This window comes from Bubalus kerabau, chromosome 15 (assembly GCF_029407905.1).
Source record: "Bubalus kerabau isolate K-KA32 ecotype Philippines breed swamp buffalo chromosome 15, PCC_UOA_SB_1v2, whole genome shotgun sequence".
Lineage (NCBI taxonomy): Eukaryota > Metazoa > Chordata > Mammalia > Artiodactyla > Bovidae > Bubalus > Bubalus kerabau.
The window spans coordinates 20,637,929-20,664,293 of record NC_073638.1 but is presented as its reverse complement, the minus strand read 5'-3'; the positions used below and the strand labels follow the sequence as shown (position 1 = coordinate 20,664,293).

Here is a 26,365-nt window from a genome sequence, read left to right as displayed (position 1 = left end):
GACTCACGTCCATCGAGTCGATGATGCCATCCAGCCATCTCATCCTCTGTCGTCCCCTTTTCCTCCTGCCCCCAATCCCTCCCAGCATCAGAGTCTTTTCCAATGAGTCAACTCTTCACATGAGGTGGCCAAAGTACTGGAGCTTCAGCTTTAGCATCATTCCCTCCAAAGAATACCCAGGGCTGATCTCCTTCAGAATGGACTGATTGGATCTCCTTGCAGTCCAAGGGACTCTCAGGAGTCTTCTCCAACACCACAGTTCAAAAGCATCAATTCTTCGGCGCTCAGCTTTCTTCACAGTCCAACTCTCACATCCATACATGACCACTGGAAAAACCATAGCCTTGACTAGACAGACCTTTGTTGGCAAAGTAATGTCTCTGCTTTTCAATATGCTATCTAGGTTGGTCATAACTTTCCTTCCAAGGAGTAAGCGTCTTTCAATTTTATGGCTGCAGTTACCATCTGCAGTGATTTCAGAGCCCCAAAAAATAGTCTGACATTGTTTCCACTGTTTCCCCATCTATTTCTATTTCAAGTGTAGGGACCATGTTTTCTGCACTTAAAATCTACATGTTTAGTGCTGCTACTAAGTCGCGTCAGTCGTGTCCGACTCTGTGTGACCCTATAGGTGGCAGCCCACCAGGCTCCCCTGTCCCTGGGAGTCTCCAGGAAAGAACACTGGAGTGGGTTGCCATTTCCTCCTCCAATGCATGAAAGTGAAAAGTCAAAGTGAAGTCATTCAGTCATGTCCGACTCTTTGCAACCCCGTGGACAACAGCCTACCAGGCTCCTCTGTTCATGGGATTTTCCAGGCAAGAGTACTAGAGTGGGGTGCCATTGCCTTCTCTGTGTTTAGTGCTAGGTATAGAAAAGATACTCTATAAATATTAGCTGAGCTAAATTAGTGATTCCTTTCTTCCCCCAGCTAAGTAGGTCAACCCTCAACTGGAGTAGAAAGAGGGTCTGAGAGTCCACTGCTGTCTGAGAACATGATACAGTCATTGCCGAAAAGCCACACAAAGAATTGCCAGTTATGGAATGACCAGCAGTCTAATGTTTGTTGATTTACTGCTCAGATGTTTAATGCATCAGCTGTGTTATGAGTCTGTGTTGATTTCTGATGCATAGTTTCTGGAGTAATGAGAAGACGGGAGTGGGTTCTAGTTTCTGCTCTATTATTAATGACCCTGGTAGAGTCACGTAGCTTTTTTTTCAACCAGAACTCTTTTCTTACCTGTCAGGCATGGAGCAGCGGGAGAGTGAAGTTGATTAAATCCTTTATATACTTCCTTCACCAGCCCCCAGCTGTACCATTTTGTGTTTCTTTATGATAACCATAACTCAGTCACAAGGAGAATGGAAAATGGTACAAACGCTTCTTACAAATCCTTTTTATCACAGCTCTTAAAACATCTCTAAGCATGTGTATGTCACACTACTGAGAAATGAGTATCCTCCTTATCCACTTTGAGTGCAGAGGTCAAGCATTTGCTCATGCAGGATCTTTGGTCTGTTTACTCTCATTATGTCATTTTGGTAGCCAGTCTCCACAATAGCCCCAATGATTTCTACTTCCTGGAATTCACACATTTGTCCAATTCCCCCCACACACTGTATCAGAATTGATCTCTGTAACCAATTGGATATTGTTAAAGTGATGATTGATCACTTCTGAGATTTGGTTATTAGATACCAAACTTCTGTCTCAATTGCTCTCATGCTTTCTCCGTCTCTGTAATCATTTGCTCTGGGGGAAGCAGTCTCCTAAGCAGCCCTGCAAAGAGGCCTCAATGGAAGGAGCTGAAGCCTCCACCCCATAGCTGCGTGAGTGACCTTCTAAGTGGATTTTCAAACCCCAGTCAAATCTTTTAGAGGTTGCAGCCCTAGCTTGACTGCAGCCTCGTAAGAAACCTGAGCCAGACTCACCCAGCTAAATTACTTCCTGGTTCCTGACACTTACAAACTGAGTGAGGTAATGTTTGTTGTTTTAAGTGACTGTGGTTTGTAGTAATTTGTTATGTAGCAAATGATAACCAATACAGTTACCTTCAAGTCATGAAAGTAGCTTTCTAGAGTGTTTCTTATATTCCCCTTTTATATATTCTTACAGCTAGAAGTGGAAGGATGGATACAGATCCTGTTCCCATTTATAAATTAAAACTCTCATTCCCCAAATCACGTAATTTGTTCGAAAAGGAGCCAGATGACGTTCTTTCTTTAAACGGCTCTATTGAGATACAGTTCATACCATTTAGTTCACCCATTTAAAATGTGCACTTCAATGGCTTTTAGTATATTCTCAGAGTTGTACAGCAACTGTTTAGTATTTTAGTCTGTGAATATACTAACCAGATAAAAATCTTAAACCATTTTCATCCCGCCTGAAAGAAAACCCATAGCCGTTAGTTATTTTTCTTTGTTCTCTCGCTTGTCCCTTCTTCCCTTGTCTTTGTCTGTAAGCAGCCACTCATTTCCTTTCTGTTTCTATAGCTTTGCCTCCTCTGGACATTTCATGTAACTGGATCATGTCCTGTGTGGTCTTTGGAACAGGCTTCTTTGAGTTAGCATGATATTTTCAGGGTTCATCCATGTTGTAGATTGTGTCAATACTTCATTACTTTTCTTTGTTGATAATATTTCATTATATAGATAGATATACCAGTTTTGTTTATTTGGTCATGAGTTAATGGACATTTGAGTTATCTTCACCTGTTGGCCATTGTGAATAATGCTACTGTGAACACTCATGTACAAGATTTTATGTGGACGTATGTTTCCTTTCTCTTGCATATATCCAGGAGTGGAGTTGTTGTATCATGTGATACTCTATGTTTAGCTTTGGAGAAACCAAATATTTTCCAAGGAAGCTGCACATTCTACATTCCTACCAATAATACATGATGAGTCTGACTTCTCCACATGTTTACCAATCCTTATTATTCTCCGTCTTTTCAACTATAGTCATCTTGGTGAGTGTGACAAGATATCACTTGTGGTTTTCATTTACATTTACCTTATGATGATGAGCATCTTTCATGTGTTTATTTGCCATTTGTATATCTTCTGGGGGGCCGAATTTTCTATTTAAAAATTAGAACATTTTTAGTTGAGTTACTTATCTCTTTATTAATGAGTTGAAAGACCTCTTTGTGTATTGCCAAACAATATTCTTAATATTACACGTGTATATGCACAGCACAGCACTACTTTGAAGCTTCCAAGGCTCCCAAAGCATGTAAACGTGAAGCATCTTGATAATGAAGATCAACCAGGCTTCAGTTGTCTAATTAACTAGTAGTATTTATATAACTTTGGTTTGGTCTTTTTTTTCCATTGAGATTAATCCTTCAGTTTGGGGGAGAAAATAATTTCTACAAAATGAATCCAAAATGATCATGTGGACAGTTTCTATGATGCACACTCTATAAATTATCTCTAAGTTAGGAGCTTTAATAATCCTTCTTTGATAATTATGATTTTCTAGAATACCTTTTTGTTTATTTTCTAAAACCACAGTTTTTATAATTATAAAAGTTATTATAGGTACATGTTAGAAAACTTGGAAAATGCGGGGAGGTACAAATAAAGTTTTCTCTCATTTGCTTCAGTTGTATGTATTTTATGACTGAATCATCAACATGACCATGTATAATGCTGTATATGGCAGAAACATTCCATGTTTACTGTATTTGTGTTATATATGTAAAAATCGAAAATAAAATTCTGTGGATTTGCTTAAACTTCTAACATGTACTTCATGTCTTTCCTTACAAAAATGTCTTTTATTTGAATGAAGTAGACACTGATTAAATAAGGCCTATTTTTCTATACTCACCTTCAAGGAGCTCATAACTTTATAGAGGAGAAAAATATGTGATGAATTAATACTATAAGGTCTATTATTAAAGTAAAAATAGGAGAACAAAACAACTGTCTTAAGGTATGAGCAAATGCTTCAAAGAAGTGATACAGTATATGCTACGTTTTAGTGGATGAGTAGGAGTTCTTCAGCATAGGAAACAGTGACATAATGTCCTAGTAGTGAACTCTTAAGTTAGAGTTCAAAGTTTGTATAAAGGAGTGGAGATGAGGCTAGTACAGTAAGTAAGGACCAGACAGAGGGCAGCCTTTGTCATGCTAAAGACTCTAGATATCTGGATAGTAAGGATTAAAATTAAACATTCAGAAATCAAAGATTATGGCATCCATTCCCATCACTTTATGGCAAATAGATGGGGAAACAGTGACATACTTTATTTTCTTGGGCTCCAAAATCACTGCAGTTGGTGACTGCAACCATGAAATTAAAAGATGCTTGCTCCTTGGAAGAAACGCTATGACAAACCTAGACAGCATATTAAAAAGCAGAGGCATGGCTTTGCTGACAAAGGTCCATCTAGTCAAAACTATGGTTTTTCCAGTATTCATGTATGGATGTGAGAGTTGAACTATAAAGAAAGCTGGGCGCCAAAAAATTGATGCTTTTGAACTGTGGTGTTGGAGAAGACTCTTGAGAATCCCTTGGACTGCAAGAAGATCAAACCAGTCAGTCCTAAAGAACATCAGTCCTGAATATTCATTTGAAGGACTGATGCTGAAGCTGAAAATCGAATACTTTGGCCACCTGATGTGAAAATACCCTGATCCTGAGAAAGATTGAAGGCAGGAGGAGAAGGGGACGACAGAGGATGAGATGATTGGATGGCATCACCTACTCGATGGACATGAGTTTGAACAAGCTCTAGGAGTTGGTGATGGACAGGGAAGCCTGGCGTGCTGGAGTTCATCAGGTCGCAAAGAGTCAGATATGACTGAGCAACTGAACTGAACGCTAAAGGAAATAAACTAAAAAAAAAAAAAAAAAAAAAAAGTCAAAGTTTGTGATGTGATTTAACTTGTGTTTTTGAAAGAAAGTTCTATTAAAGAATTGATTGGAAGAGAGATATGTTTTGGCAAAGCAGGTAAAACATTTAAGAGACAATTGAAAGTCAGGTAAATAATAATGAAGAACATATACAGTGAAGGGGAAATTTTTAGAGACATTTAAGAGTAAGAATAAGATTTGGGTGTAAGGAAATGAAAGGAATCAAGAATGAACTTTCTAGCTTTTGAATACTGGATAGATGGTGATGACATTAAAAGACTGGCTAATTGAGAAGATGAACAGGTTTCAAACATGGTAAATTTTGAGGTGTATGACAAAGTTTAATACTAGCAATATTAATAAAAGCTATAATTTAAACCAACTGCTTACCATGTACCAGGTTCTTAGTTCAGTATTTTGTGTATATATTTTTTGATAACTTTTTCCCTTTACAAATAAGGATATTTAATCTTAGAAATTTTAAATAGCTTAGATCTCACAACTGCTAAGTAATGGAGTTTAAATTTAAATCTACTTCTCTCTGACTTTAAAATTCATGACCTTACCCAACAGAGTATACTGCCTCAATAAAATCAATTCAATTTTGAGAATTTTGTATATCATAATATATATAAAGAATATTTCTAGAAGCTAAGTTTATAAACTTTACTGTAACTATTATAATCTCATTGCATCTATTAGATTCTGTCTGTTGTGGCACCAAGTGGGCCGATCAGAGATAATCATTTTAACTGAAACTGATAGAATGGTTCTGAAATTATTCTGCCACTTATTGAATTTTATCCATATTGAATTTTATCCAAACTGACAAAATTCCTTTTTATTGCTTTTATTCCAAAGTAATAAAGTTGCATTGCTTAATGTTATTCTTTTTTTTTATTCTTAATGATGGATATTTTCTAGTGTAACTCAGGAAGTTGAAATACTACATATTTTAATGTGTATTACTTGTTTTTGTTTTTGAGTCTAATTTTTAATGTTAGCTTTTTTATGTCCAGTGTCAAAGAATATGGTTGTATCCGATTTTTAAGTTTTCTTTATGAGTTGACACATAGATTTCTAGAAGTGTTAGGTGCATGTTGAAAAGTATGCTACCAATTATGTAAATCATCTGTCCCTTCCTAATATTTTGTCCTTGTCTTGTCACTTGCTAAAAGAGCTGTGAAATGTTTTCTACTTCAGTTGTGAACTTACAGATTTCTTCTTGTTATTCTATTAGTTTCTTGCTTTGTATATTTGGAGCCTGTATTGTGAGTTCCATAAAGCTCAGGACAGTTAATATCTTTTTGGTATTATACCTTTTATCAAATGGAAATACATGTTTTGTTCTCTTTTTCTTTTATATCTGTACCCTTTCACTAAGTGAAATGATTTTGAGATTCACTTTTGTTACATTTATCAGAAGTTTGTTCCATTTTCAAGTAGCATTCCATTGTATGGATATGCCATAGTTAGCTTATTTATTCATGTGTTAATAAACATTTGAGTTTTCTGTAGTTTGAAGCCATTATGGAGAAAGCTTCTATGAACATTTGTGTGTGTAGATCTTTATATGGGCATATGTTTTTATTCTGTGGGTAAATACCTAAGAAATGATTACTGAATCATACAGTGTTTACCTTTAAAATAAATTACCGTATTACTCAGCCATCAAAAAGAATACATTTGAATCAGTTCTAATGAGGTGGATGAAACTGGAGCCGATTATACAGAGTGAAGTAAGCCAGAAAAAAAAACACCAATACAGTATACTAAAGCATATATATGGAATTTAGAAAGATGGTAAAGATAACCCTGTATGCGAGACAGCAAAAAAGACACAGATGTATAGAACAGTCTTTTGGACTCTGTGGGAGAGGGAGAGGGTGGGATGATTTGGGAGAATGGCATTGAAACATGTAAAATATCATATAAGAAATGAATCTCCAGTCCAGGTTCGATGCAGGATACAGGATGCTTGGGGCTGGTGCACTGGGATGATCCAAAGGGATGGTATGGGGAGGGAGGTGGGAGGAGGGTTCAGGATAGGGAACACGTGTACACCCGTGGTGGATTCATGTTGAAGTATGGCAAAACCAATACAATATTGTAAAGTAATTAGCCTCCAATTAAATAAATTAAAAAAATAATAAAATAAAATATCTAAATTCAAAAAATAAATAAATAAATAAATAAATTGCCAGATGGTTTTCTATAGTGGTTGTATCATTTTATATACCTGTCAGTAATGTATGGGAGTTTGAGTTGCTCCACATCTTTGCCAAAACTTATTAAATGACAGTTAAAAATATCTTTAGTCTTTCTAGTGGGTATGTTTTTGGTATCTCATTGTGGTTGTCATTTGCATTTCCTAAAGATTAATATTGTGCATCATTCCATGGAATCATTGTCCATTCACATATTTTTATTTGTAAACTAATCTGTTTAAACCATTTGCTCATTTCTTTATTTATAAACCTAGGAAGTTGCAAGAGTTCTTTATACATTCTGGGTAAGTGTTTTGTCAGATATATGTAGTGAAAATATTTCCTCTGAATCTGGCTTTTCATTTTCTTAACATTGCTTTTTGAGGAACAAGTTTTTTGTTATGATGAAGTCTAATTTTATCAACTTCTTCTTCTGTAGTTTATACATTGTGTGTCTTATCTAAGAAGTATTTTTGAATACTTGGAAGTCTCAAAGATAGTATCCTATGTTTTCTTCCATGAGACCTGTGATCAAGTTTGGTTTAATTTCTGTATATTGTATAAAGTAAGGGTAGAGGTTTATTATTTTTCCTAATGGATATCCAGTTGTTGAAGTACCATGATTGAAGAGTTTCTTTTGACAGTTAGATTGAGAGAAAGGACATATGTTTTCATTCTGGAACCTTTGTCAAAAATAAATTACCCATATATGTCTAGGTCTACTTCTAGACTCAATTTTGTTCCGTTGATCTATATTTATGTCCTTACCAGTATTATAGTATCTTGATTCCTGAGCTTTCTAACAGGTCTTTTATGGTTTTTTATTGATATTTTAATACATTTTATTACATGTTCCATTTGGTCACTGATAATATATAGAAATACAGTTGATTTTTTAATTGACTTTTGATCCTTTGATACTACTAAATTTACTTCTTAGGTCTATTACCTTTTTAAAAAAAAATTATATTAACTTTAATGTAGGTTTCTCAGGATTTTCTGCAAAGACATTTTTACTTCTTTTATTACAGTCTTTTCAATTAAAAAAAAAAAAATACTTCCTTTTCTTGCCCCAATGTACTGGCTAAAACCTCTGGTATATTGCTGGACAGAAGTAGTAAGAACAGACATTCTTTTTTTTTTTTTTTTTATTGTTCCTCTCCTAAGCAAGGAAAATACTAAGTCTTTCATCATTAACTATGATATTAGCTAGCTACAGGGTCTTTTTGTAGATGTCCTTTATTAAATGGAGGAAGGTTACTAGTTTTTTCATTTCCGGATGTCTTTCATGAGTGAGCGTTGAATTTTGTCAAATGCTTTTCTTGCTATTTTGAAATGATCATATGTTACAATTTTTGTTTGGTCTTAATATGGTGAACTACATTGATTTTTTTAAACAAATTTTAAATTTTAGAATACATTTAGATTTACTGAAAAGTTATAAAAACATTGTAGGATTTCTGCATATCCCCCAACCAGTATCCCTTGTTAACATCTCACAGTACTGCAGTGCATTTGTCACAACTAATGAGCTGCACTTCATGCCTCTATTAATTATTAACTAACGGCCATACTTAATCAGATTTACTTAGTTAGTTTTACCTAATGTCCTTTTCCTATTCCAGGATTTCATCCCAGGTACCACATTAGAGTTAGTTGTTATATCTTCCTTAGGCCACTCTAGACTGTGACACTTTCTAATACTTTTTTTGGTTTTGATGACAATTTTGAAGAGTATTGGTAGACAGTTTTGAGATATTTGGTAGAATGTTCTTTAGTTTGGGTTTGTCTGATATTTTTTTATGATTAGAAAGATTATGGGTTTATAAAATATTTTGTTTGTGTGCATGAGGGATAGGGTCTGCATTTTTTCTGTACTTACTATGTCTGGTTTCAGCATCAAGATAATGATGACCTCATAAACTGAATTGAGAAATATTACCTCCTGCTTTGAAAGAACATGTAAAAGAATGTCATTGTTTCTTCCTAGCATGCTTGGAGTAGAATTTATCAGTAAAGTTAATCTAATATTTATTTTCTTTCCAAGTTTTAAATTATGATTTTAATTTTTAAATAGATATAGAACTGTTTGGTTATATTCTTCTTGAGTCAGTTTTCATAATTTGTTTCATTCAAGGAATATGCCCATTTCGTCCCAGTTTTCAACATCACAACAAAGTTATATATAATATTCTTTTATGTTTTTAATGTCTCTGAGTACTGTAAGGACATTCTTTCTTTCATTCTTGGTATTTGTAATTTCTCAACTTTTTTTCTCCTAGATTAATCTAACTAGAAGCAATCAATTTTATCTATCTTTTCAAAAATGCAGCTTTTGGTTTATTGTTTTTCTGTATTGTATGTCCACTTTTATTTCACTAACTTTGTTCTTACTTATAAAGGTTTATTGGAGTATAGGTATGTATAATAATGTACCTATATTTACAGTGCAGTTTGATGAATTTTGACATAGCATGTACCCATTAACCCATCACTACAATCAAGATAGCAGACATTTTCATACCCTCCAAAAGTTTCCTTGTGTGCCTTTGTATTTAATTTATTTCCTGCTACCCTACCAACCTATCCTCAGGCAATCAGTGATCTACTTGGTGTCACTATTAGGTTAGTTTGTATTTCTGAGAATTTTATTAAATGCTATATTGTTTTTTATTTGCTGACTAGTATTGCACTCAGAGAAGGCAATGGCACCCCACTCCAGTACTCTTGCCTGGGAAATCCTATGGCGCCTGGTGGGCTGCAGTCCACGGGGTCACTAAAAGTTGGACACAACTGAGCGACTTCACTTTCACTTTTCACTTTCATGCATTGGAGAAGGAAATGGCAGCCCAGTCCGGTGTTCTTGCCTGGAGAATCCTAGCGACGGGGGAGCCTGGTGGGCTGCCATCTATAGGGTTGCACAGAGTTGGACACGACTGAAGTGACTTAGCAGCAGCAATATTGCACTATGTGGGCATACCACAATTTGCATATCCCTTTTACGTGCTGGTAGGGTTTTCTCCAGTTTTGTAATGAAATACCAATGTGCTTTATACATCCATGTTACAAGTATTTATGTATAGTCCTATTTCATTTTTTTAATTTCTTGGTAAGTACCAAGAAGTAGAATAACTTGGTTGTAAGTGTTTTAAGGAACTGCTGAGTTATTTTCCAAAGTGGTTGTACCATTTTATATTCCCACTAGGTTATGAAAGTTATCATTGTTCTGTATCTTTACCAATATTTAGTATGGTCATTTTTTAAATTTACATCTGCTTTTGTATGTGTGTCATATCTCTTTGTAGTTTTAATTTGTATTTCCCTTATCATCATAATCAGAGAAGCCCGGAGTTCGTGGGCTTATTTGGCATCCATGTGTGATGTTTGGTAAAGTATCAGTTCAGATCTCTTGTTTCTTTTGTATTGGGTTGTTTATCCTCACTGTTGTGCTTAAAGTATTTTTTTATAAATTCAAGATCTGTGCTGCTCAGTATGGTAGTCAGTAACCACTGGAAATTTAAGTTTAAATTAATTAAAATTAAATACTTAGTTTATTTTTATTTATTTTTGTTAAACAAAATAATTAAATAGTAAAATTAAAATAAATTTGATTCCCTAGTCAAACTAGCCAATTTCAAGGGCTCATCTAATAGCATATGAATAATTGTTACCTAGTGGACAATGCAGATATAAAATAATTTCATGTCAGAAAATTCTCTTTGCAGTGTAGTTCTATATGTAAGTTCTTTATTGAGCATGTTTTGTGAATATCTTCTCCTAAATATGTAGCGTGGCTTTTCATTGTAATAACAGTGTCTTTCAAAGAGCAAATTTTAAATTTTGATTAAATCTATCATTCTTTTCCTTTTATACATTTGTGCATTTTATGTTTTATTAAAATGTTTTCTTTTTAGATCAGAGGTCAAGATTTTATCCTATGTATTACTTTAGAATTTTTGTAGTTCCAGATTTTGCATTTAAGGCTGTGATCCATTTGGACTTAATTTTTGTATATCATATGAGATCAGGGTTGATATTCATTTTTATTGCATATGGCCTCCAGTTGTTTCAGCACCATTTTGAAAAGATTATCCTTTCCCCATTTATTGTCTTTGCAATAGTATCACATAATCATTTGGTTATGTAAATGTGTGTCTACTTCTGGATTCTATTCTGTTCTTCATGATAGTATAACACTGTCTTGATTATTGTAGTTTTAAATATGTTTTTAAGTCAAGCTTTGCAAATCCTTCAGTATTTCCCTTGGTTTTCAAAATTATTTTGGCACTAGGTCTTGTAAGCTTCCATATGAATTTTTTAATCAGTTTAACAATTTCTACCAGAACACTGCTGGAAATTTCCTGATAATTGCATTTCATTGATATCAGTGGGGAGAAGATAGACGTTTTAGAAATGTTGAGTCTTCCCATCCATAAGCATAGTGTCTCTTCATATATTTCAATCTGTATTTATTTCCCTCAACAATATTTTACAATTTTCAGTGTCTTGCACATATTTTGTCAAGTTTATGCCAAGGTATTTTATATTGGTTGATGGTATGGTGAGTGGTACAGTTTTTGAATTTCAACTCCTTATTTTCTATATATTGCTAATATATAGAAAAAAATAATATGTGTGAGTGTATATGTATGTATGTATTGGGTTGGCCAAAAAGTTCATTCAGGTGTTTTGGTATACTGTTGTGGGAAAACCTGAACTTTCTGTCCATTCCAATATATATATATATATATATTTAATGAGAGAGATTATATCTAGCAACCTTATTAAACTGGCTATTAGTGCTAGTAGTATTTTTTTTGGTAGCTTCATTAGAATTTCCTGCATAAATAATCATATCATCTTTCATTCCGTGCCCTTTATGTTAATGAGGTTTCTCCATTGTGGCTGTTGGAAACATGAACTGTTTGCTCCCCTGTGACATCAAGGTATTGCTCTATCTGATTTTTCCTGGTGACTTTCCCCAGCTGGGTAATTTCCTCACACCTATCCATCAATCATTCTCAAATGAAACCCTTTGCAGATCTCTTAAGCTCTTTTCTTCATTGGTACTCTGAATTCTAACCACTCTGGCCTCTTTGAATTCTCAACTCTTTCTCTTCAAGTGGGGCTCCATTTGGCTTTCTTTTTGCATTTAGAGTGAAATCTCTCAGCTGCAGTCTGGGACAATCTCAGGGCTCACCTCATTTGTTTCCCTTATTTTAGGGAATCTCTGTTTTGTGTTCCTGTTTTCCAGTGTCTGAAATAGTTGATTCCTTTTTTTCTTTATCTTTTCTCTTCTCTGATCTTCTCTTCCCTTCTCTTTTATTCTTCTATAGTTTTAATTTAAAATATGATTGAGATCAGAGATCTCTGTTTTAATGACTTTTGCTTTTATCTTTAGTATTTTCTTTCACTTATTTTGGATTTTATTTGTTCTTTTCCTAACTTCTTAAAATGGAAGCTCAGATAATTTTAAATGTTTCATCTTTTCTAAAATGAGAAATTCTTTCTAAGCACTGGATTAGCTGTGTTCCTCAAATTTGGATATGTTGTGTTTTCATTCTCATTTAGTTCAAAATGGTTTTCTGACTTCCCTGTGATTTCTTCTTATACTCATGGTTATTTTTTGTGTTAATTTCCAAATATTCTGGGACTTTCCTTATGTCTTTTTGTTATTGATCCTAATTTAATTCTGTTGTAATTAGAAAATATACTTTTAATGATTTATACAAATTATCTATTAGAATTTTAAATGGTATTGCACAGGGTCTATCGATCAATCAGGATGGAATTTATATCTTGACAATATTGTGTCTTACAACACATGAACAAGATATAGTGATCCATTTATTTATATCTTCTGTAAATCTATCAGCAGTGTTTTATAGTTTTCAGTGTGCTAATATTTTACATATTTTACCATCAGTTCAGTTCAGTTGCTCAGACATGTCTGACTCTTTGCAACCCCATGGATGTAGCACATCAAGCTTCCCTGTCCATCACCAGTGCTCGGAGCTTACTCACTCATGTCCGTTGAGGAGGTGATGCCATCCAACCATCTCATCCTCTGTCATCCCCTTCTCCTCCTGCCTTCAATCTTTTCCAGCATCAGGGTCTTTTCAAATGAGTCAGCCTTTTGCATCAGGTGGCCAAAGTAATGAAGCTTCAGCTTCAGCATCAGTCCTTCCAATGAATATTCAGAACCGATTTCCTTTAGGAGTGACTGGTTTGATCTCCTTGCAGTCCAAGGGACTCTCAAGAGTCTTCTCTAATACCATAGTTCAAAAGCATCAGTTCTTCAGTACTCAGCTTTCTTTATGGTTCAGCTTTCACGTCCATACATGACTACTGGAAAAATCATAGCTTTGACTAGACAGACCTTTGTTGGCAAAGTAATGTCTCTGCTTTTTGATACACTGGCTAGGCTTGTCATAGCTTTTCTTCCAAGGAGCAAGCGTCTCTTAATTTTGTGGCTGTAGTTACCATGTGCAGTGATTTTGGAGCCCAAGAAAATAAAGTATGTCACTCTTTCCATTTTTCCCCATCTGTTTGCCAGGAAGTGATGGGACCAGATGCCATGATTTTAGTTTTTGAATGTTGAGTTTTAAGCCTGCTTTTTCACTCTCCTCTTTCACTTTCATCAAGAGGCTGTTTAGTTGCTGTTCACTGTCTGCCATAAGGGTGGTGGTGTCATCTGCATATCTGAGGTTATTGATATATCTCCTAGCAATCTTGATTCCAGTCCAGCATTTCACATGATATACTCTGCATTTAAGTAAACAGGGTGACAATATACAGCCTTGACAATGCAGTATTTTGTCATGTTTGCCCTTAAATATTTTGTATTTTAATGCTATTTGTAAAGAGTATTTTTAATTTCTTTTGTCAAGTGTTTGTTGCCTGTGTGTAGAAATACAACTGATTTTTATAGATTGTACATTGTCTACTCTGCAGCCTTGCTAAACTCCTTATCAGTTTTAGTAGATTTTTATTGATTCTTTTGAACTTTCCACATAGACTGTCATGTTGTCTGTGAACAAGATAGTTGTACTTCTTCCTTCCAGTCTAGATGTCTTTATTTCTTTTTCTTGCATTATTTTTCTGGCCCAAACTTGCAGTACAGTGTTGAAGAGAAGTAGTGATAGTGGACATCTTTGTCTTATTTCTGATAATAGGAGGAGAAAGGAAATTATCCTCTTTTCCAAGATTGCTGAGTTTTTATTGTGAGTGTTGAATTTTGTCAGATGCCTTTTCACCATCTATTGTGATGATCATATGATTTCTTGATTTTAGTTTCTTAATATGTGAAATTGTATTGATTGATTTCAAAATGTTAAAGCAACTCTGCATTCTCAGGATAAACCCTACTTTGTCACAATATAGTATCCTTTGTATGTATTGCTGAATTCAAATTTGCTGAAGAGTATTTTTAGAAGTTTTATGTCTGTGTTCATGAGAGATACTAGTCTGAAGTTTCCTTTACTTGTAATGTCTTTTTCTAATTTTACTTTTAATTGGAGTATAATTACTTTAAATATTAAATAAATTTTAATTGGAGTATAATTACTTTAAATATTAAACCATCAAGTGATGGTTCTGGCATACATCAACATGAATCAACCATAGGTATGCATATGTCCCTTCTCTTTTACCTCTCTCCCCATCCTACCCCTCTAGGCTGTCATAGAGCACTTTCTTTGGGTTTGCTGCATCATACAGCAAATTCCCACTATCTATGTTATATATGGTAATGTATATGTTTCAATACTACTCTCTCAAACCATCCCACCTTCTCCCTCCCCCTACTGTGACCTGAAATCTGTTCTTTATGTCTGCATCTCCTTCGCTGCCTTGCAAATAGGATCATCAGTACCATCTTTCCCAGATTCCATATATATGCATCTATATATGGTATTTGTCTTTCTCTTTCTGACTTACTTCACTCTGTAAAATAGGTTCTAGGTTCATCTCCCTGATTGAAACTCACTTAAATGCATTCCTTTTAATAGCTGAATAATATTCCATTCTGTATATGTACTACAGTTTCTTTATCCATTCATCTCTTGATGGACATCTAGGTTGTTTCCATGTCCTGATTGGTTTGGTTTAGTCACTAAGTCGTGTCAGATTCTTGCAACCCCGTGTACTAGCCCGCCAGGCTCCTCTGTCCATGAGATTCTCCAGGGAAGAATACTGCAGTGGGCTACCATTTCCTGATCCAGGGAATCCTCCCAACCCAGGAATCGAACCCAGGTCTCTCGCATTGCAGGCAGATTCTTTACTGACTGAGCTACGAGGGAAGCACATAAAATAGTGTCGTGATGAACATTGGTGTGCATGTGTGTTTTTCAGTTGTGGTTTCCTGAGGGTATATGCCCTGTAGTGGGATTGCTGGGTCATATGAAGGTTTTATTCATATTTTTTAAGAAATCTCTGTACTGTTCTCCATAGTAGCTATATCAACTTACATTCCCACCAGCATTCCCACTTCTCCATACCCTCTCCAGCATTTATTGTTTGTAGATTTTTTGATGGTAACTATTCTGACTGGTGCAAGGTGATACCTCATTATAGTTTTTATTTGCATTTCTCTAATAATAAGTGTGGCTGTGCATATTTTCATATGTTTGTAAGTTCTGTATGGTGTTAGGAAATGTTTTGTTTCCCAGCACCAGTTATTTGAAGAGACTGTTTTTTCTCCATTGTATATTTTTGCCTCCTTTGTCAAAGATAAGTTTTCCAAAGGTGCATAGATCTCCGAGCTTTTTTTCTGTCCCATCTATATTTCTTTTTTTTGTGTCAGTACCATACTGTCTTGATGATTGTAGCTTTGTAATTTAGTCTGAAGTCAGAAAAGTTGATTCCTCCAGTTCTCTTCTTCTTTCTCAAGATTGGCTTTGGCTATTTGGGATCTTTTATGTTTCCATACAAATTGTGAAATTACTTGTTCTAGTTCTGTGAAAATTAGCATTGGTAGTTAGATAGGGATTGCATTGAATCTGTATTGCTTTGGGTAGTACAGTCATTTTCACAGTATTGATTCTTCCAGTCCAAAAACCTGGTATATCTATCTATCTGTTTGTGTCATCTTTAATTTCTTTTATCAGTGTCTTATAGTTTTCTGCATATAGGTATTTTGTCTCTTAAGGTAAACTTATTCCTGAGTATTTTATTCTTTTTGTCGCAGTGGGATTCTTTCCTTAATTGCTCTGATTTTTCATAGTTTGTGTATAGGAAGGCAAGGTATTTCTGTGTAGTAATTTTATATCCTGCAACTTGACGATATTCACTGATTAGCACTAATAATTTTCTGGTGGCATCTTGAGTGTTTTCTGTGTAAAGAATGATGTCATCTGCAGACAGTGAGAGTTTTACTTCTTCTTTTACAATCTTGATTTCTTTTACTTATTTTTAGACAGTGAGAGTTTTACTTCTTCTTTTACAATCTTGATTTCTTTTACTTATTTTTCTTCTCTGACTAATATGACTAAGACCTCCAAAACTATGTTGAATAATAATGGGTGAGAGTGGGCCCCCTTGTCTTGTTCCTGATTTTAGAGGAAATGCTTTCATTTTTTCACCTGTGAGAGTAATACTTGTTGTACATTTGTCATATATGGCCTTTATTAAATTTTTATATGTTCCTTCTGTGCCTAATTTCTGGAGAGTTTTTATCATAAATGGGTGCTATATTTTGTCAAAAGCTTTCTCTGCATCTATTGAAATGATCATATGATTTTTATCTTTCAATTTGTTAATATGGTGTATCACATTGATTGATTTGAGTATATTGAAGAATTCTTGCATCCCTGGGATACAGCCCACTTGATCATGATATATGATCCTTTTAATCTGTTGTTGGCTAGAAGCTTGTTGAGGATTTTTGTATGTTCCATCAGTGTTATTGACCTGTAGTTTTCTGTTTTTGTGGCATCTTTGTCTGGTTTTGGTATTAGGGTACTGGTGATCTCCTAAAATGAGTTTGGGCATTTTCCTGCCTCTGCAATGTTTTGAAAAGGTTGAGAAGGCTCAGTATTAGTTCTCTAAACTTTTGCTAGAATTCACCTGTGAAGCCATCCGGGCCCTGGGCTTTTGTTTGTTTGAAGATTTTTTATTACAGTTTCAATTTTTGTGTATGTGATTGGTCTGTTCATATCTTCTGTTTCTTCCTGGTTCAGTCTTGGAAGGTTCTATTTCTTTGAGAATTTTTCCATTTCTCCCAGGTTGTCCATGTTTTTGGCTTATAGTTGCTCATAACAGTCTCTTAAGATCCTTTGTTTTTCTGTGTTGTCTGTTGTTACTTCTTTTTCTTTTCTAAAATTTATTATTTATTTTAATTGGAGGATAATTACTTTACAATATTGTAATGGTTTTTGCCTCCTTTTTCATTTCTAATTTTATTGATTTGAGTCTTCCATTTTTTTTCTTGATGAATTTCTGGCTAATGGTTTGTCAATTTTGATTATCTTCTCAAAGAACCACCTTTTAGTTTTATTGATATTTGCTATAGTCTTTTTCATTCTTTTTCAACTAATTTTCTGCTCTCATCTTTATGATTTCTTTATGTCTACTAACTTTGAGATTTTTTTGTTGTTCTTTTTCTTGTTGCTTTAGGTATGGAAGGTTATGTTGTTTTCTCAGTGTCTCTCTTTGTTTCTCAAAGTAGGCTTGTATTGCTATAAATTTCCCTGTTAGCATTGCTTTTACTGCATCCCATAGGTTTTTCATTGTCACTTGTTTCTAGGCATATTTTTATTTCCTTTTTGGTTTCTGAAGTGATCTTTTGGTTATTCAGAAGCTTGTTGTGTAGCCTCCATGTGTTTGTGTTTTTTATAGTTTTTTTTTTTTCCTGAGGTTGATATATAATCTTATAGCATTGTGATCATAAAGGATGCTTGAAATAATTTCCGTTTTTTAAATTTTACCACGATTTGACTTATGGTCCAAGATCTGTCCTAGAGAATGTTCCATGTGCACTTGAGAAAAAAGTGAAATCTGTTGTGTTTGGATGAAATGCTGTGGGTATCAATTAGGTCCAACTGTTCCAAAGGATTATTTAAATCTTGTGTTTCCCTATTAATTTTCTGTCTGGGTGATCTGTCCATTGCTTTGAGTGTATTAAAGTCCCCCACTATTGTGTTCTGGTCAGTTTCCCCTTTAATATTTGTCAGCATTCGCCTTATGTGTTGGGGTGCTCCTATGTTGGGTATATATATATAATTGTTACATCTTCTTCTTGGATTGATCCCTCAATCATTATGAAGTGTCTCTCTTTTTTTTTTTTTTTGCCTTTTTAATGGTCTTTATTTTAAAGTCTTATTTTATCTTTTGATTTCCATTTGCATGGGATATCTTTTTCCAGCTCCTCACTTTCAGTCTGTCTGTGTCCCTGGGTCTGAGGTAGGTGTCTTGTATACATCTTATATAAGGGTCTTCTTTTTGTATCCATTCAGCCAGTATGTCTTTTGGTTGGAGCATTTAGCCCATTTACATTTAAGGTAATTATTGGTAAGTATACCCTGTTACCATTTACTTTATTGTCTTTGGTTTGTTCTTATAGACCATTTATTTTTGTGTTTCCTGTCTAGAGAAGTTCTTTTAGCATTTGTTGAAGAACTGATTTGGTGGTGCTGTATTCTTTTTAACATTTGTTTGTCTGTAAAGCTTTTGATTTCTCCTTTGAATGTGAGTGTGATCCTTGCTATATAGAGTAATCCTGGTTGTAGGTTTTTTCTCTTTCATCACTTTGACTATATTCTGCCATTCCTTTCTGGCCTACAGAGCTTTTGTTGAAAGACCAGCTATTAGTCTTATGGATTTCTCCTAGTTGCTTTTCCCTTGCTGCTTTTAATATTTTTCTTTGTGTTTAATGTTTGTTAGTTTGATTAACATGCATCTTGGCATGTTTCTTCTTGGCTTTGTCCTGTATGGGACTCTCTGGGCTTCCTGGACTTTGATGGTTATTTCCTTTCCCATTTTAGAGAAGTTTTCAACTATAATCTCTTCAAATATTTTCTCAGGCCCTTTCCTTTTGTCTTCTTCTTCTGGCATGCCTATGAATCAAATGTTGGGGCACTTAATGTTGTCCCAGAGGTCTCTGAGACTTTCTTCATTTCTTCTTATTCTTTATTCTGCTCTGCTTCAGTTATTTCCACCGTTTCATCTTCCAGCTCACTTATCCGTGCATCTTCCTCAATTACTCTACTGTTGGTTTCTTCCAGTGTGTTTTTAATCTTAGTTATTATGTTATCCATTGTTGATTTTCATCCTTTAATTCATCTTTGTTGTTGTTGTTCAGTCACTAAGTCATATTTGATTCTGTCACCCCATGACCTGCAGCATGCTAGGCTTCCCTGTCCCTCACTGTCTGCCAGAGTTTGCTCAAACTCATGTCCATCAAGTCAGTGATGCCATCCAACCATCTCATCCTCTGTTGTCCCCTTCTCCTGTTGCCCTCAACCTTTTCCCAGCATCAGGGTCTTTTCCAGTGAGTCAGCTCTTCATATCGGGTGACCAAAGTATTGGAGCTTCAACATTAGTCCTTCCAATGAATATTCAGGATTGATTTCCTTTAGGATTGACTGGTTTGATCTTTTGCTGTCCAAGGGACTCTCAAGAGTCTTGTCCAGCACCACAATTCAGAATCATTGATTCTAGGTCTAAGACCTTGTCAAACATTTCTTTCATCTTCTTGATCCATGCCTCCAGTCTATTTATCTGTGAATCCATTTTGTTTTCAAGATTTTGGATCATCTTTACTGTCATTATTCTGAATTCTCTTTCAGGTAGACTACATATTTCCTCCTCTCTTCTTTAGTCTTCTGGGTTTTTACCATGTTCCTTTATCTGCTGTATATTTCTCTGTCTTTTCATTTTGTTTAATTTACTGTGACTGGGGTCTCCTTTCTGCAGACTAGAAGGCCATAGTTCCTCTTAATTGTGCAGTCTGTCTCCCTTGGGTAGCATTGGACAGTGTCTTGGAAAGGTTTCCTGATTGAGGGGACTTGTGCCTATGTTCTCATGGATGGAGCTGAATCTTGTCTCTCTGGAGGGCAGTGCCATGTCCTGTACTGTTTTGGGAGTGCCTGTGTGTTCAGTATGGCTTTGGTTAGCCTGCCTGTTAATGTGCAGAGTTGTGCTCCTGTTCTGCTGAAGGTTTGATATGGAGCGTCCTACACTCGAGCTTGCTAGCTCTTATGTGGAGCTTGGTCTCAATGTTGAGATGGAGGCCTTTTGGTGGCCTCTCATCTATTAATGTTCCATGGGGTCAGGAGTTCTCTGATGGTCCAAAGTTCTGGGGTTAAGTCTCCTTCCTCTGGGGTTCGGGCCTGACCCCTTTCAGTAGCATCAAGTTTTATCAGGCCACACAGCACCAATGACAAAACCCCTCATTTCAAGGAGATTGGTTTGCTTTTCTGGAAGTCTGGGTCCTCTGCAAGCATTCAGAAGATGTTCTGCAGGAATTGTCCCATCAGGTCCACCACTATATGTAAATCCCTTCACCTTTCTGAGCTTTCTGAGGCTCAGCTTCCTTACCTGGCAGCACATGCATGGACCCTCCCATCTTTCTACCTGAGGTAGTGACTGGCATGAGACCAGTGCTAGTCTCCATGAATGAGTTTGGAAGATTTTCCCCTTCAGTTTTCTGAAAGAGTTTATGTAGTATTAGTATTCTTTCTTTCTAAAATTTTGGTGGAATTTACCTCTGTCTAGTCCTGGAGTTTTGTTTTGTTTTATGGGCGGGCTTTAACTACATACTCAATTTCTTTAATAGGACTAATCAGTTATTTATTTCTTTTTTAGTAAATTGTGGTCGATTATGTAGTCCATCAGCCCTGGGATTTCTTTGGAAGGAATGATACCAAAGCTGAAACTTCAGTACTTTGGCCACCTCCTGCGAAGAGTTGACTCATTGGAAAAGACTCTGATGCTGGCAGGGATTGGGGGCAGGAGGAGAAGGGGACGACAGAGGATGAGATGGCTGGATGGCATCACTGACTCGATGGACATGAGTCTGAGTGAACTCCGGGAGTTGGTGATGGACAGGGAGGCCTGGCGTGCTACGATTCATGGGGTCACTAAGAGTCGGACATGACTGAGCGACTGAACTGAACTGAACTGATGTAGTCCAGGGATTTTTTTTTTTCCAATTCAATTAAGTTGTCAAATTTATAGCCATACTATTTTTCAAAGCATTCCTTTATTATCCTGTTAACATCTGTAGTCTGTAGTAATAAATATTTCCTCTAGAATTCCTGATACTAGTAATCCCAATATTAGTGCAGTATATAATAGGAATATTAATGTCTTCATAGAAAGTTTAATAATTTTTATCAGTATTCTCAAAAAACCAGTTTTTGGTTTCATTAATTTCTCCTATGGCTTTTCTGTTTTGTTTCAATAAGACATAAATACTTTGGCCTTGAGTATAACGTTCTTCTGCTTATTTTGAGTTTAATTTGCTACTATTTTAAGGTCTTTCTTCTTTTTCTAGTATAAGAGTTGAATACCATAAATCTCTTAAGTGCTATTTTAGTGGCATATCCCATGAATTCTCTTAGATTATTGTTGTTCAATTGCTCAGTTGTGTCTGACTCTTTGCAACCCCATGGACTGCAGCACACCAGGCTTCCCTGTCTTTCACCATTGCCTGGAGTTTGCTTAAAATCATGTCCATTGAATTGGTGATGCCATCTCATCCTCTGTCATCCCCTCTCCTCCTGCCTTCAATCTTTCCCAGCATCAGGGTCTTTTCCAATGAGTTGGCCCTTCACATCAGGTGGCCAAAGTATTGGAGCTTCAGCTTCAGTATCAGTCCTTTCAATGAATATTCAGGGTTCATTTCCTTTAGGATTGATGGCTGGTTTGTTCTTCTTGCACTCCAAGGTACTCTCAACAGTCTTCTCCAGCACTACAGTTCGAAATCAGTTCTTCGATGCTCAGTCTTCTTTATGATCCAGCTCTCACATCCGTACATGACTACTGGAAAAGCCGTGGCTTTGACTATATGGACTTTTTTCAGTAAAGTGATGTGTCTGCTTTTTGATATGCTCTCTAGGTTTGTCAGCTTTTTTCCCAAGGAGCATGCGTCTTTTAATTTCGTGGCTGCAGTCACTATCACCAGTGATTTTGGAGCCCAGGAAAATGTAGTCTGTCACTGTTTCCATTTTTTCCCCATCTATTTGCCAGGAAGTGATGGAACTGGATGCCATGATCTTAGTTTGCTGAATGCTGAGTTTTAAGCCAGCTGCTTTAGTCTCCGCTTTCACCTTCATCAAGAGGCTCTTTAGTTCCTCTTCGCTTTCGCCATTAGGGTGGTGTCATCTGCATATCTGAGGTTATTGATATTTCTCCAGGCAATCTTTATTCCAGTTTGAGCTTTATCCAACCTGGCATTTTGCATGATGTACTCTGCATATAAGTTAAATAAGCAGGGTGACAGTATACATCCTTTACATATTCTTTTCCCCTTTGGAATAGTTTGCTCTTCCATGTCTGGTTCTAACAGTTGCTTCTTGACCTGTATACATGTTTCTCAGGAGGCAGGTATGATACTCTGGTCGGTAGTGTTTTCCTTTTCATCTAAAAATACTTTGAAATTTCCCTTTTGATTTATTCTTTGATATATGGATGGCTTAAATATATAATTTTTAGTGTGACATGATATTCTTGGTTTAACTTATATACTTCCTTCCTCAGACCTGGAATCAGGTATTACCCCAAGACTATAATCTAGGCACTAAGGGCCTGCTACTATGTTGAGCATCTGTTCTAGGTCTTTTCTAGTGGATAACATAAGGAGAATATATCTTCTTTAGATATAAAATATGACAAAAGTAGAGTCATAACTGAATATAAATTTATTTTCAACTCAGATTTAGGACTACAGGTTTTTTACTTAAGCTAGTCTTTGTTGATATCTAGGTTTCCTTTCATGCTGAGAATACCACTTGCAGTGACTCTGGGAATGTATGAATTGGAATATCATACAGTCATATCACCTTATATATACAACTGCCTCAGAATAACATTATCAGCACTACTACCAGCAATATGATTACTGGAAATACTTGTATTTTTAGACCAATTATCTTTATCTTTATGGCATACCCAGTAGTGATATACAGTAACACTACTGTTTTTTAAAGTCACTTACTGTAGTTGTTCTCTAAGTGGTCATTTTGGCTCATTTTTTTAATTTTACTTTTTTAATTTTATAGTATTAAAAAAATTTACAAAAGTTTTATTGTTTATAATTTATAATTTTATAGTTTATACTTTTGTGAATTTTTAAATAAAATTATTGTATCTATGTAAATATTTACATAGTACAAGTTGAGTCTCTTTAAAAGAAGATACATTCAAAGAAGCTTAGTTTCTGTTTCTGTCTCTCAACATTGGTTTTTCTCTTCCCTTTGCCATTGGTAACTTTTAAAATGTTCAATTTTTTATATAAGCAAATATGAATATGTGTATCTATATATTCTCTTTCTTAAAAAATAAAATATACTTCCCACCCCACTTTTTTTATGTAACACTGCATCTATGTGGTTGCCTCATACTCGTTTATAGAGAGATTTTTCTTCCCTTTCTACATCTTCCTGGTAATCCATTGCTTACATGTGCCATAGTTTATTCAGACAGTCCCTTACTGACAAATGTATGATTACTTTGTTTTCAGTCTTTTTCTATAAATGATACTCCAGTGATAAACTTGTACTTATCAGAAATGGGATTGCTGTATATAATTTTGCTAGATATTGATATTTTCACTTTGTATTTGTGCCATTTCCATTCTTACCACTCATGTAGAGGAGTTCTGGTCTCTGCCACAGCCTCACTACAAAATTATGTTAATATGATATATCAGGGTACTTTCAATTTAAATTTCTACTGGTGTGAAGTAAAACTTGTATTTTAAATTATATGCTATACTAAATAAATGTAAACTAAACTTTAAAAGCCGTACTCTGTTCTGAAAACATCATCAGAAATGCGTGACAAAAATCAAAAACTCATCAGTACAAATATAAAATGTTCTTTGCATAAAAATAAATGCTGAATTATTATTTCATTTATGCCATTTGAAGTGTAATTTTGCTAAACTTTCACATTAACACATTGGTTTTAAAGGAGCTTTTTCAGTTAACTTCTGGATGTGAATTCTTTATCCTCCTGCTGTTGTTTTTCTCCCCAATGTGTTTTTCTTGCCATGTTCTGTATAAACAAACATGTTTATTTATTACATAAAAATGAGCTTATGGTTATGTTTGTGCACCTGGATACTGAAATGAACTTATTCCTCTTGAACTTAGTAATCGACTGCTTTTTATGAAGAAGAAAATAAGATAAATACAGGAAAAGGAGACAAAGGAATCAGTATCAACTTTTTTTTAAACAATCCACAAACATTGGATGAATAGGATAAATTTTTAGTTGAACTAATGGTTTTACGGGACTTCCCTTGCGGTACAGTGGTAACTAATCCTCCTCCACCAAAGTGGGAGATGTGGATTTAACACTTGGGTCGGGAAGATACCCCAGAGTAGGAAATGGTAAACCACTCCGGTATTCTTGCCTGGAAAATTCCATTGACAGAGGAGCCTAGTGGACTATAGTCCATGGGATCACAAAGAGTCGGACAAGACTGAGTGACTCCATATGTATGCATACTGGTTTAACAGTGGTCCTCTGATATGTTTGTTTTGGAATTGTGCAAACTTCTGACTTTGTGGATCACAGCAAACTGTAGAAAATTCTTCGGAAAGAGATGGGAATGCCAGACCACCTTACCTGCCTCCTGAGAAATCTGTATGCAGGTCAAGCAGCAACAGTTAGCACAAAACGTGAAACGACTGGTTCCAAATTGGGAAAGGCATACGTCAATGCTGTATATTATCACACTGCTTATTTAAATTATGTGCAGAATATATCATGTGAAATGCTGGGCTGGAGGAAGCACAAGATGGAATTAAGATTGCTGGGAGAAATATCAATAACCTCAGATATGCAAATGACACCACCCTTACGGCAGAAAGCAAAGAAGAACTAAAGAACCTCTTCATGAAAGTGAAAGAGGAGAATGAAAAAGTTGGCTTAAAAGTCAACATTCAGAAAACTAAGATCATGGCATCTGGTCCCATCATTTCATGGCAAATAGATGGGGATATAATGGAAACAGTGAGAGACTTTATTTTCTTGGGCTCCAAAATCACTGCAGATGGTGACTACAGGCACGAAATTAAAAGACGCTTGCACCTTGGAAGAAAAGCTGTGACCAACCTAGATAGCATATTAAAAAACAGAGACATTACTTTGCCAACAAAGGTCCGTCTAGTCCATCAAGTCCAGTAGTCATGTATGGATGTGAGAGTTGGACTATAAATAAAGATGTGTGCCAAAAAATTGATGCTTTTGAACTGTGGTGTTGGAGAGGACTCTTGAGAGAGTCCCTTGGACTGCAAGGAGATCCAACCAGTCCATCCTCAAGATCAGTCCTGAGTGTTCATTGGAAGGACTGATGCTGAAGCTGAAACTCCAATGCTTTGGCCACCTGATGCAAAGAGCTGACTCATTGGAAAAACCCTGATACTGGTAAAGATTGAAGGCAGGAAGAGAAGGGGATGACAGAGAATGAGATGGTTGGATAGCATCACTGACTCAATGGACATGAGTTTGAATAAACTCCGAGAGTTGGTGATGGACAAGGAAGCCTGACGTGCTGCAGTCCATGGGGTCACAAAGAGTCAGACACAGCTGAGCGACTGAACTGAACTGATTCATTGGAAGGAGTAATGCTGAAACTGAAGCTTCAGGTTTTTTTGGCCACCTTATGCGAAAGCCGACACAAGAAAAGACCCTGATGCTGGGAAAGATTGAAGGCCAGGAGGAGAAGGATCACAGAGGATGAGATGGTTGGAGGCATCACAGGCTCAATGGACATGAGTTTGAGCAAATTCCAGGAGATGGTGAAGGACATGGAAGCCTGGTGTGCTGCAGTCAATGGGATCACAAAGAGTCGGACTGGACTGTGCGACTGAACAACAGCAACAAGTTAATCCTTAAGCAGTACTAGGAGGTCAATTTCCAGACCTCTTCAGGATTACTGAATGTCTGGATAGACATGCTTCAGTCTCTGATAGTGAAAAGAAAAACAAACAATAAATTACAACATCCTGAGTCTAAGATGTTGTAAACATGGGCCAAACCTGAGTCCTCCAACAGAAGTGGAGCCACTACTGAGCATATAATCCATGTTTCACTATATTTCCATTACATGAACTGGAGTTTA

The 26,365-nt window shown here is 35.8% G+C and overlaps 1 protein-coding gene across 7 annotated transcripts in view; it reads left to right on the top strand.

Annotated features, from left to right (window-relative positions):
* The window catches only part of ARHGAP20 (Rho GTPase activating protein 20), a 222,257-nt gene that overhangs the window by 47,719 nt on the left and 148,173 nt on the right, over positions 1-26,365 (top strand). Inside the window, exon 1 of one of the 7 annotated variants that reach the window (XM_055547846.1) lies at positions 1,849-1,975. The exons of 5 other annotated variants lie outside the window; for them this stretch is intronic. The gene's annotated coding sequence lies outside the window, so the exon portion shown is untranslated. Of the gene's footprint in view, positions 1-1,848; positions 1,976-2,690; positions 2,973-26,365 lie in introns of those variants that run through there. One more of the 7 variants, XM_055547847.1, reaches the window with a different exon arrangement.